We start from the raw sequence: 10,509 nt of genomic DNA, 5'->3' as shown, positions 1-10,509 counted from the left end.
CCAATGGTCCCTTCTAGCCTTAACTGCTATGAATCTATGATTGATTTTGTACCTCTAGCATGTTCCCTCTTGAAATAGTCCCAGTCTTTTCAGTCTATCTCTGGATACAGGAGTTTTTCCAGGCCTTTAATCCTTTTGGACCCTCCTATTTCAGCTCATGACAGGGTGCCCCACCCTTCCCCACTGCCCCGGAAGGGGAGGTTAAAGTGCTTTGGAATGCAGGAAAAGTACCTTCCACACCCCAAAGGGATGGGCCCTGATGACAGCTGGGTCTGCGTAAGAAGCTCCTTCAAAGGAAGATTTTGAGCCACGGGAGAAGTCCTTGCTCCCAGAAAGAAGCACACTCAGTCTGGGCCTGGGTTGAGAATACTTGTCCTACCGAAAGGACCCAGAGCTGAACAGAGTGATGCACTCTGAACTCAGGGTGCTTGGTACTCTTAGGACTGTCAGAACAGTCCCCAGTCAACCAGGGACACTTTGTTGTGAGTTAATGCCTCAAGAAGGTGAAATAAGACCTGCAGTGGGTATGTAGCTAAGTGTTTGAACCCTGAAGTTGGCAGACCTTCATCAGCCCTATTGGGATCTACAAGGCACCATATCCCAGTGACTGCTGCTGGGCTGGGCAGAGAACCAGACCCAGCAACAGCACTTCTATTCTCTCCTGTAATGCTTATAAACTCTGCAGGCTCCTAGTACCAGCCATCCCTGTTTCTCCAACCCCTGGATTATTCCAGTGACCCCTGTTATGGGTTGTGCTGTGTGCCGTATATTGGCTGCATCATAGGAAAGCACAATGCCTCCCCATGATGCCTCATAGTGCAATACTCTCCCACAAGGAAAAACTGCCCTCTGGCCCCACATGGCAATCACCTCTGGCTCATTGTTATCCCCATTTTATTGAGGAGTTCTCTTATAACCCTGCTGCTTTCTCTGGGTGTGGCAGGCTTCTGCGAGGAAGACGAGAGACAGACACAAAAGGAAGAAACCGAAAGGTAAGCAGCCCCTGACCCCCCAGCTGCGGTGGCAGACTCAGGCTCCACGCAAAGCAGAGAAATAGGGTCTATTCCCCCACCTGCCTCCCCTCTTCCTGCGAAGGCACAGTCATGTCCACAGTCATGCAGAGGTGCTGGCTGGGGCCCCTGAAATCTGGGGCTCTGGGGCGCTAGGAAGCAGAGGGTGCCCAAGCAGCTCAATGTCTCCTTTATGTCTCACTTCTGGCAGGTTTTGGACGCTGTGAGGAGGATTTGGAGGAGACTTGTGCACCCCTAGAGACATGGTAAGCAATGCCCCCCTCCATAAGTCTGCAGTGGGTCAGTCCCCTCCTCTCACGTCATGCAGCTCATCCCCCACCAGGGACAGTAGCCCTAGTAATCCCTCCCCTGCCCCGACCTATAGACCAGGCAAGCAACTATTCTCCTTAGAATCATGCAATTCATCCCCACCCAGCAGAAGTTGCCATCTCTAATCCACCCCCATGCATCGTACAGAGGGTCATTCCCTTCCTCGAGCATCATGTGGCTCATTTAACCTGGGGGGGGGCGGGGCCGGCGGTAGATTGTGTCGACTGGACTGGACCATCCTCCCCTCCCAAGAGGGGGAGAACATGTTTCCTGGGAGCAGCCCCGTGCACACCAGGGAGGTGAGGTGGAGAGTTCAGGGAGGAAGGCTGGCCTTTCTGGTACGGTGAGTAGGGTGAAAGGGATCCGGCAGCACCTGCGTAATGGCCCCTCCTCCAGTCCCCCAGCATGGGTTCCCAGCGGGATTTGAACCCTGGACCTTCAGCTCTGGAGCATAAAGCACTCCTTAGAGCTAAAGAGGGAGCTGCATTAGTTGGTAGCTGTAGTAGGCCGTTATCCTATATGTTGATTAGCTTCTGCAGAAGGGACATGACACACACGCTGCCAGCAGGATACACTCTCCCCTTCTCTGCACTAGACAGGGGTCACCTAACAATCCAGCTAACCCAAAACCAGAACATCCAAGGCCCGGGTATTGCTGGGGAGGAGGCTGCCTTAGTGAAGAATGGGACAGGGAGCCTTTCAGTGCCGCACCTCTGGGTAAAAGAGGGCCTGAGGGCAGGGCCTGCACTCAGCTATCTGCTCTCTCTGTTCCACAGCTCCCACGTGCCCCTGAAGAAGCACACCGTGGCTCACAACCTCAGGATCGTTGAGAGGAGGATAAAGTAGATGGCCAGATACCGGGATGAAGTTCTGATACCGTAAGGCAACTGACCGGGGGGCACCACACTGGGGGCTGGGTGGGAGGGGATAGTGAATGGAGAGAGGAGGGAGCAGGGAAAACCAGACACTCCAGGATCCTAAAATAAGAGGGAAAAAGCCACTAAGAGGCTTTAGCTTCCAAGGAGAGATACCAGTGAAAGTGAGGTGAGGGATTATTAGAAATTAAATGCAGAGACCACAAGCTGGGGTTGTGAGTAGGATCAAATCCTTCTGTCCGACAATATCTCCCAGCAGGCGACTGTCTAGAACCTGCCCCTGCTCCCTGCTGTGTTTGAAAGAAACAGCAATCAGATGACACCCTGTGATGGGGTGTCCATCCCACAGAGGACTGGAAGGGGCTAAGGTGGCCAGGCAGACCCATTAACTCTACATGGTGTCCCTGGAGGAAGAGCCAGGGAGCAGGGAATTGATTGCAAGCAGGCTCAGCTGGGCAGGAATAGGCGGGGCCTATAAAGCCAGGAAGCTGGCAACAGACAGGGGCTGCTGCTGGGAAAGGGCAGCCCCTCCCTGGGAAGAGGGGGACGTGTTTGGAGCTGGTGCACCCAGAGCAAGGAGGGGAACCAGGAGCAGTAGGAAGCAGTCCAGGGAAGTAGCAGGGAAGGCTGGGAGAGGAAAGCCCAGAACTGCTGGGTTGAGGGTCCCTGGCCTGGAATCTGCTGTAAAGTTCTTTTTTGAACCCTGTTTATGGTCTTGGCCTTCACAACATGCTCTGGAAAGGGTTACACACACATGCTCACATCTTCCTCACCCAGACCAATTTTTGTTAGCTAATCTTTCTATTAAAATAGCACTAGGTCCCCAGTCATGCTCAAGGCCCCATTGTGCTAGGTGCTGCACATGTGCATGTGACGAAGGGGTTATCGTTATAGATAAAATGAGTGCCAGCTCCCCCTCTCAGTCCACTGTTAGCCAGTTGATGTCCTTGTGTCAGAGTGTGGTGTGCCATGCATGCCTAGGCACTGCCCCATTGCACTACTGTTGGAAGGCTGTGCCCAAGCCCCGCCTTAGCTCAGCAGGGCCATGTCCCATCTGTCCCTGTCTGCTCTCTCCCACAGGCCGAGTGTGACGACATCTGCGGCGAGCCAGTTCTCCTATTCCTCTATGGAATCCATCCCCTCTTCCCTCTGGAGTCCCAGCTCCTTTTCCCTGGGAGAAGCCTCCGTGACTCGGTCAGAGCCCCTCTGCCACACAAGGGAGATCATGCCTGGCGCAGGCTGGGAAGGATCCACTCATCCCATCCAAGCCCAGCCTCTCCCCAGGCCTCCCGCCCACAGCAGACAAGACCGGCGAGAGCAGACCACGGGTCTGGACCAGACGTCAGCCCATGGCTCAGACTTCAACATCCGACAGAAGCATCTGCAGAGCCAACTGGGGACACCTACCCTATCCACTGAGTCGCTGGCCAAGGTGATCCCTAACGCCCCTGCTCTGCGCCCACCGGACAGAGACCCCAGGGGGAAGCTCAACATGAGCAGGGGCCCTTTCCTAAGCAATGAAGTCCGGGAGGAGCTGGACTGTCACGTGCACTCAAAGAGACTCCAGCACGAGCAGGGCTTACCCCTCACCCCCCAGAAACCCCACACAGCTCTTCTGCCTCCAGCTCCACAAACCCCCATCCCGGGGAAGCCATTGCTGGGGGAGCGGGACACCAAGCAGCAATGGAAATTCAACACAGATTGGCCCAAATGTGGATTTACAGCAAAGGTCCCAATGCCCCTGAGACCTGATGACAGCCCTCAGCGTGCACAGGAGATCCAGGAACCATGTGTGTGCCCCTCGGGATCCCTGCCCCAAAAGGCCCACAGGATCATGGCATCCCCTGATGCCACCCTGGCCAGGCTTGTGCCCACGGCGGTGGTCAAGCTGCAGGATAACGTGGCTCAGAAATGCTCGGAGATCCAAATGAAGGCGTTTCCTAAGATGGTGAGAGAGTCACACAGAGATGCTCCCCTCCTGAGAGAGACTGCCCTGCCTGGCCACTCCACCCCCTAAGGAGCCAGGCAAGCCCAGGACAGCGGCATTGCCAATGATGGGACAACAGCCTGCCCACCCTATCGAATGCCACATAAGGCATAAGCATCTCGTCATGCAGCGGGGGCTGCTCACCCTGGACCCAGAGCCCCCGGCAAAGCTGCCTCACGCCGACCCAGCCAGGGGAGCTGGTGTGGAGTTCAGTGAGATGGAGACCGATTTCCTGCTCAGTGGGGTCAGGGAGAACTTGGACTGGCACATGCAGCGGAAGAAGCTGCAGCAGGAGTGGGGTTTGCCGGATGCCCAGTGGAAATCCCTGCAGGCTTTCCTACCCCCAGTTCCCAAGCTGTCCTCCCTGAAGGCAAAGCCCGAGGTTGAGGTGGTTCCCATCCTTGGGGAGCTGCTCTTCCTTGGGAGGGATGTTAAAAAGCGGCTGGAGTTCCACATTACAAAGATGCAAGTGCAGCAAAGATGGGAACTGTCCATGAGGATCCAGGATTCCCTGAGGAGGTTCATGTCTCCTTCCCCAGAGGAGAGAGGCCGGCTCTCTCATCCTACGTGCGGAGGCATCGTAACTCCGTACTGGTCACCGTTTCAGCTGCGTTCCAAGAAGGCTCAGTCTAGTCAGTTGCCTCTAAGGGCCCCCAGTCAGAGGTGGCTGGAGGATGTACATGTCCTACCCACCGACAGAAGGCAGCAAATGGCCAGGTCTTACTCCTGGAAGCATCCTGGGGCAGCAGCATCGAAAGGGAAAGAAACCCCAGACCATGGCAGCGCATCGCAGACAGGGAAGCAAAGCACAAGCTCCTCTTGTTCCACACGTCCTCCAACACCAGTGGAAGATACCACCATGGAGACGGGCAGGAGTGATGGCGCAGCAGGAAACCAGATTAACCCAGATCGCTGCACTCTGCGAGCAGGAGTGGATCTGACATTGCCACCTCCAGGAACCGCAGTAACAGAGAAGACGCTCGCAGTGACACTCGACATTTATAAGAGCAAGCTGAGAAAACCCCTTACCAATGTGAGTGGCACCAAAGGGACTGAAGAGAAGCTAGAACTGCACATGGAGAGGAAGGTTAACTTGGGAGAAGGCTCCTGCCTGAGGCCAGGGGCACAGGCAGGTGAGGGCAGGGCAGATCTTCTCAGGACCCAATGCCACCAGATTGCCCCAGAGGCACCAGGCTCTGGGCAACTGACAAGATCCATCCTTGACTCTCTCGTTGCTGGGCACGCTGCGCACGACCTGCAGATCAAGCAGCTGATGGAAATGTTAAGCAGCTCCCGCCCCTTGGCGGGCCAGGTCTCAGTCTGCCAGCTGTGCCGCAAGGCACATCCAGGAAAGATGAAGGGTCAGAAAACTCAGGAGGAGACACAAGTATCTGCTGAGCTGCATGGTCTTCGAGACATCACGGCTCCACATGGGTTCATTGGAACTGTGAATTCAAAGCTCTCCAAGGACCAGCTGCCAATCAGAGTCTGCAAGAAGTAAGCTTCGACGGAAGAGACCAGCTGGCTCTGTAGTTGCTGACTTACCCAGAAGATCCCATGGAATTCCACAGCGATGGACTCCAGGAGACTCCTCAGTGTTATCCAACCATAACAAGATGCCAGTGGTGTGGCTCCTTCCAGCAGACAGGAGCAAGACGCAGCATGGAATGGGGAAAACGGCCCCCACCAAGCAACCAAAGATGGTGTCCATTGCTACAAGTACAACAAGGCTTTCGCAAGCTGGGGAGAAAGCAACTGGGAGTCCTGACGGTTCTCCTCCAAAGCCACCAAAGGCTTCCAGAGCTAGGACACCATCCCCTTCAAGGAACAAAGTTCCAGTTCTCAAACGGATCTTAATGTGCCTCAAGCAAACCTTCTCCAAACTTCAAAACAAAGTGAAGTCCCAAATGTCCAAGGACCCTCGTTCAAGAACACCTGATACTAAATTTACAAAGCCACCCTTTTGGAAGGCAAGGGCCTCCAAGGGTGTCCGGTAGTCGTATAAGTGTCTACCCTCCATCAAACAATACAATTGTAATAACTTAAACGGTTACTTTTTAAAAACACTACAGTATTTACATCCCTAGCATAGAGAAAGGCCTACCCCTTTTGTCTTCCGGTAACTGAATGGAGAACCGAACAGAGAACTGAATGTGTTTACCATGGGTCTGGAACAGAACAGTAACCACAAGGTACACCGCAAAACATGGAAGTCATGATTTATGCCAAAGGCAATGGTTTCGGGAATGAGGCAATCAATATTAATATGTATGAATATATGTTATAATATGTTAGCCTATCTAGTAAGTGTACCCGAAAATTTGTCTGGGTGAGGAAATAAGATTTGGGCATGGTAGGCTGGGCACGGATATGAATATTCAGGGCAGTGTCAGGACCCTATAAGAGAGCAATCAACTATGCAAAGGGGGTCGCTCTTTCTATCTTCTGTTAAGCTTTCAGCTCAGCTTTGGCAATATAGCTTAGCTACTCCATCCTCCAACCTGATCTTTGCCAACTTGGGGAGCCTGGACCATCGAATTCATTAGACATGCCAGAGCCGAGGCTGGTCCTGTCTCTCACTACCGGGTCTCCAGGGAAGGGTGTGAGGATGCTAGTTTAAATAGTCTTTTAGAATAGAAATTTTACCACCAGGGACCATAGAATTGTTTACTTCTTTGTGACTCTGTGTTTTGTATCTTTGATTATCCTTTCATTCATTTTGATAAAGATCTTGAAATGTTGGTATTGTCCTCAGTATAAGTGTCCTTGCCACACACCCCAAGGGGCCGCTCATGACATTGAACTTGCTGAGTTCTCTAATCCTGGAGCCTGAATTCGGACAAGAACCTAAAATATCTTCTGGTCAGATCACTGTTGAGCCCTAATAAACTAGCCCATAAATTCAGGTCAACAGTAACGGGTTTTTTGAAGGTGGAAGCAGGATAAAAATGCAAGAAATGATACGGGAGCGGGTAGGAGTGGGTCTTGCGGGGCAGGACCGGAGCAGGATTAAAAAACAGTCCGGCGCAGGGCTCTAGTCCCATCCTTGGGCCACTTCCGCCAACATCTGCTACGTACCATACTGCTCTCTGCCCACGTCCTGTTTGGGCTAAGGCAGTGGCTCTCAACCTTTCCAGACTACTGTGCCCCTTTCAGGAGCCTGATTTGTCTTGCCTACTGAAGTGCTTTATAAATAAGAGACTGGTCAAACACACCTTGATCTACCACAGATGAACAATTAAGTTAACAATCAGCTAAAAACCACTAGCTGGACCAGGATAAGCCGTCATTTAATTTCAACTTGGTTACTGTGTCAAAACAATTGTATTATTGCTGTACTACTGTGTTAGCATTGTACTGTTGTATTATTGCTGTACAACATTGACAATGTGCATAACCTTGCTAAACTGTTTAACCAACACACAGGTAAAAAACAAACAAACAAATGGCAGCAAACAAGGAAAGGCAAGGAAAAAACAAAGTGGTAAACAAACAAAAAGTTACATAGTAACGACAAATGGGGTAAACAAATGGCCTGTTAGTACCAGTCATAATTTGGGTCAGTGACACTGCATCCTAACTGAGGCACATGTTATTCAAAACAATCATGTTCAGTGTCTGGGTACAATACTACATCCTGACACAGCGCTATTCGATACATTGGTTACTGTCCATTCTGTAGGTTATCTGGAAAACGGCAGCCATAAGAAACAACTGGATCTATGTCAACTACTGGTGTATCGCAAAGCCATGCAACCAATGGAACAGGGAAGTTAGCCACTTCTATTTCCTGCCCAGTGAAGCTTACCAGAGGGTGACAACCAGCAGTAAGGATAACCTATAACATGAATGGACAGTCCTGGCTAGTAACTAATTACAATATATTTATATATAAAGGCCTCAGTGGTAGTGTCACTACTCCAAATTTCTGTTTTTCTTCTCATATACATAGCACTGTGGGACACACCATCACAATCCCTTCCCCAGTATTTCAAAACACTCAGCCTACTACTACTAATAAAACAGGTAATAACTGAAATTGCCCTAATAGGAGTGTGTTTCTATGTGTGTCACCAAAGTAAACGGGCCAAAGTACAACACCAGACTGGAAAAACATGGTTATAAGGTGGTGTCATATGTACACATACGTACTATACATATATGCCCATACACACTACAAATATATATGTCATATCCACATAATTCATGTATATTAATTATTTGGGAGTGCCTCTAAGGCTCAATCATACTACTACATTCCTCAGTCATGGTCCCGGGCCTAACATTCCCAGGCCCACCATAAGGGACTAAATAATAATTAAATAATCAAAGCTGCCTATCAGTCATACGTGGAAATGTGCAGACTAAAAAAAACAGATGGGGCGTAAGTGTATGGATTCTGCCACTGACTCACCTGATTGACTCACCTCGGGCAAGTGTGTGCCTCGGTTTCCCCATCTGTATAACGAGGATACAAACCTACCTTCCTCACAGGGGTGTCTGAGGACTAATTAGTTAATGTCTGCAAAGTGCTTTGAACATGCAAAGTGCTACGGAAATTATGATCATCTACATTATTAACGATCCCTTTCATACTCCTGGACTCCTGCGTTCTATTCCCAGCTCCATCACCAAGTCACCGTGCCTCAGTTTCCCTGCCTGTACAGCAGACAACATGCCTCTACGTGCTGCTTCCCAGAGGCTTGTGAGCATTCTGTGGTGCTTGGAGCAGGTGGCTAGCAGCAGAGTGTTCTGGCAACAGGACGGCTGAGAAATAGGCATATCCCACTTTGACTTCCCCTTCCTCCCTCTGAATGAAGAGCAGCTACAGGTGACCCTGCCTTGCTCATACTCCTCCCTTCTCCCCTCCCGGTCAGTCCCTCCCTCCAGGAGAGAGCAGCCGCTCCCCCGAGAACCCTCCCTGATGCTCCGCTTCTGCTCCTCCCATCCAACCAGCTTTCCCTGCGTCCGGACAGCGCCCGCTTGCCGAGCTCTTCAAACGTAGCCATGCAAGAGCTGCAATCCCGGCTGTCCTCGATAGAGGGCTCCCGCTGCCTCTGCCCCAGCTCCACACCCCACAGACGGCAGACACACAATGCTATTAGACGATCCTTAACTCACTGTTCTCCCGCGGCGCTGCCGGGCCCGGTCTGCTCCCATCCGAGAGGCTGCTCTGTCCTGCTGCAGGCGTGGGGGCGGGGATCACGGCTGCACGTTTCTTTCTTTGCCTGCAATAAATGGCAAGTCTGTGTGCTGGTATCAGAGGAATGGGAAGTACTGGACCGAAGCACACACTGACCCCTCTCCGCCTCTGCCCCCCACCAGCCAGGCATGGCCAACTCCTAGGACCCTCCTCCCTTCACCAGCCTTGCTCAATGCTCCCCAGGACCCTCGGAACCTCCTCCCCTTTTGGATCCCCTGGCACCATCTTCTCCCAAACGCTTTTCCCCCAGCTCACGCTGTCCGACCCCCCCGGCACCCCTCGGGCCCCTGCATCCACTCACAGGGCTGCCCGTAAATTACGCAGCACGGTTTCTGGTGATTTGCAAGACCCGCCCACCCCTCGTAACACTTTAACACCAACACAAAGACACGGAATTAACGCACTGGGGGCGGGTGGGTCCTTATGTCATTGATATACAGCCCCACACCTTTCCTGTGCGCCGACACCAGCCTTCTCCCCCACGGCTCTGCACAGATAGGGACTCCCCATCTCAGCTCACCCCCTGCACCTCCGGCTTCTCCTGCACGCCCTGTCTCCTTGGCCGCCACCTCCCACTCCTGGCTTTGCATCTATTTCATGCCAACCCCATGGGTGTGGGACGGTCCCACTCACATGGCAGGCACCTCCCTGGACTCCTCCAAGTCCCTCCACAAAACCCACTTTTCCTGGTCTCCTCTCCAGCCACTGCCCTGGGATTGACTGCACTCATGCAGCACTCCAGAACCACACGAGCTCGCTGAGCTATGAGTCAGGCAGACATTTATACCATAGTGCTAATCCCCCATATCCTCCAGCCTTGCTGGCAGAGTGACTAACCTGCCCCCCCGAGCACCACCCCCACCAGGGCATGCTACTGATGAAGGCTCTGTCACCCACTCCCCTGCTGCATGTGCCCTACAGGTAGCCAGGATGGCCAGCAGCGGCTGAGATGCATTTTTGTCACTTCTCCTCTGCTGGCACCCAGGAAGCCTGGGCTACCTGCGCTCCCAGGGGCACAGCACAGTTGCCACCTTTCACGTGGTAAATAAGACCCCCGACTTTCACAAGAAGCCAAAAATCAAGCTAATCCCATTTCAAAACAAG

Source organism: Malaclemys terrapin, chromosome 21, assembly GCF_027887155.1.
Source record: "Malaclemys terrapin pileata isolate rMalTer1 chromosome 21, rMalTer1.hap1, whole genome shotgun sequence".
Taxonomy (NCBI): domain Eukaryota; kingdom Metazoa; phylum Chordata; order Testudines; family Emydidae; genus Malaclemys; species Malaclemys terrapin.
This window is presented reverse-complemented; position numbering follows the sequence as displayed.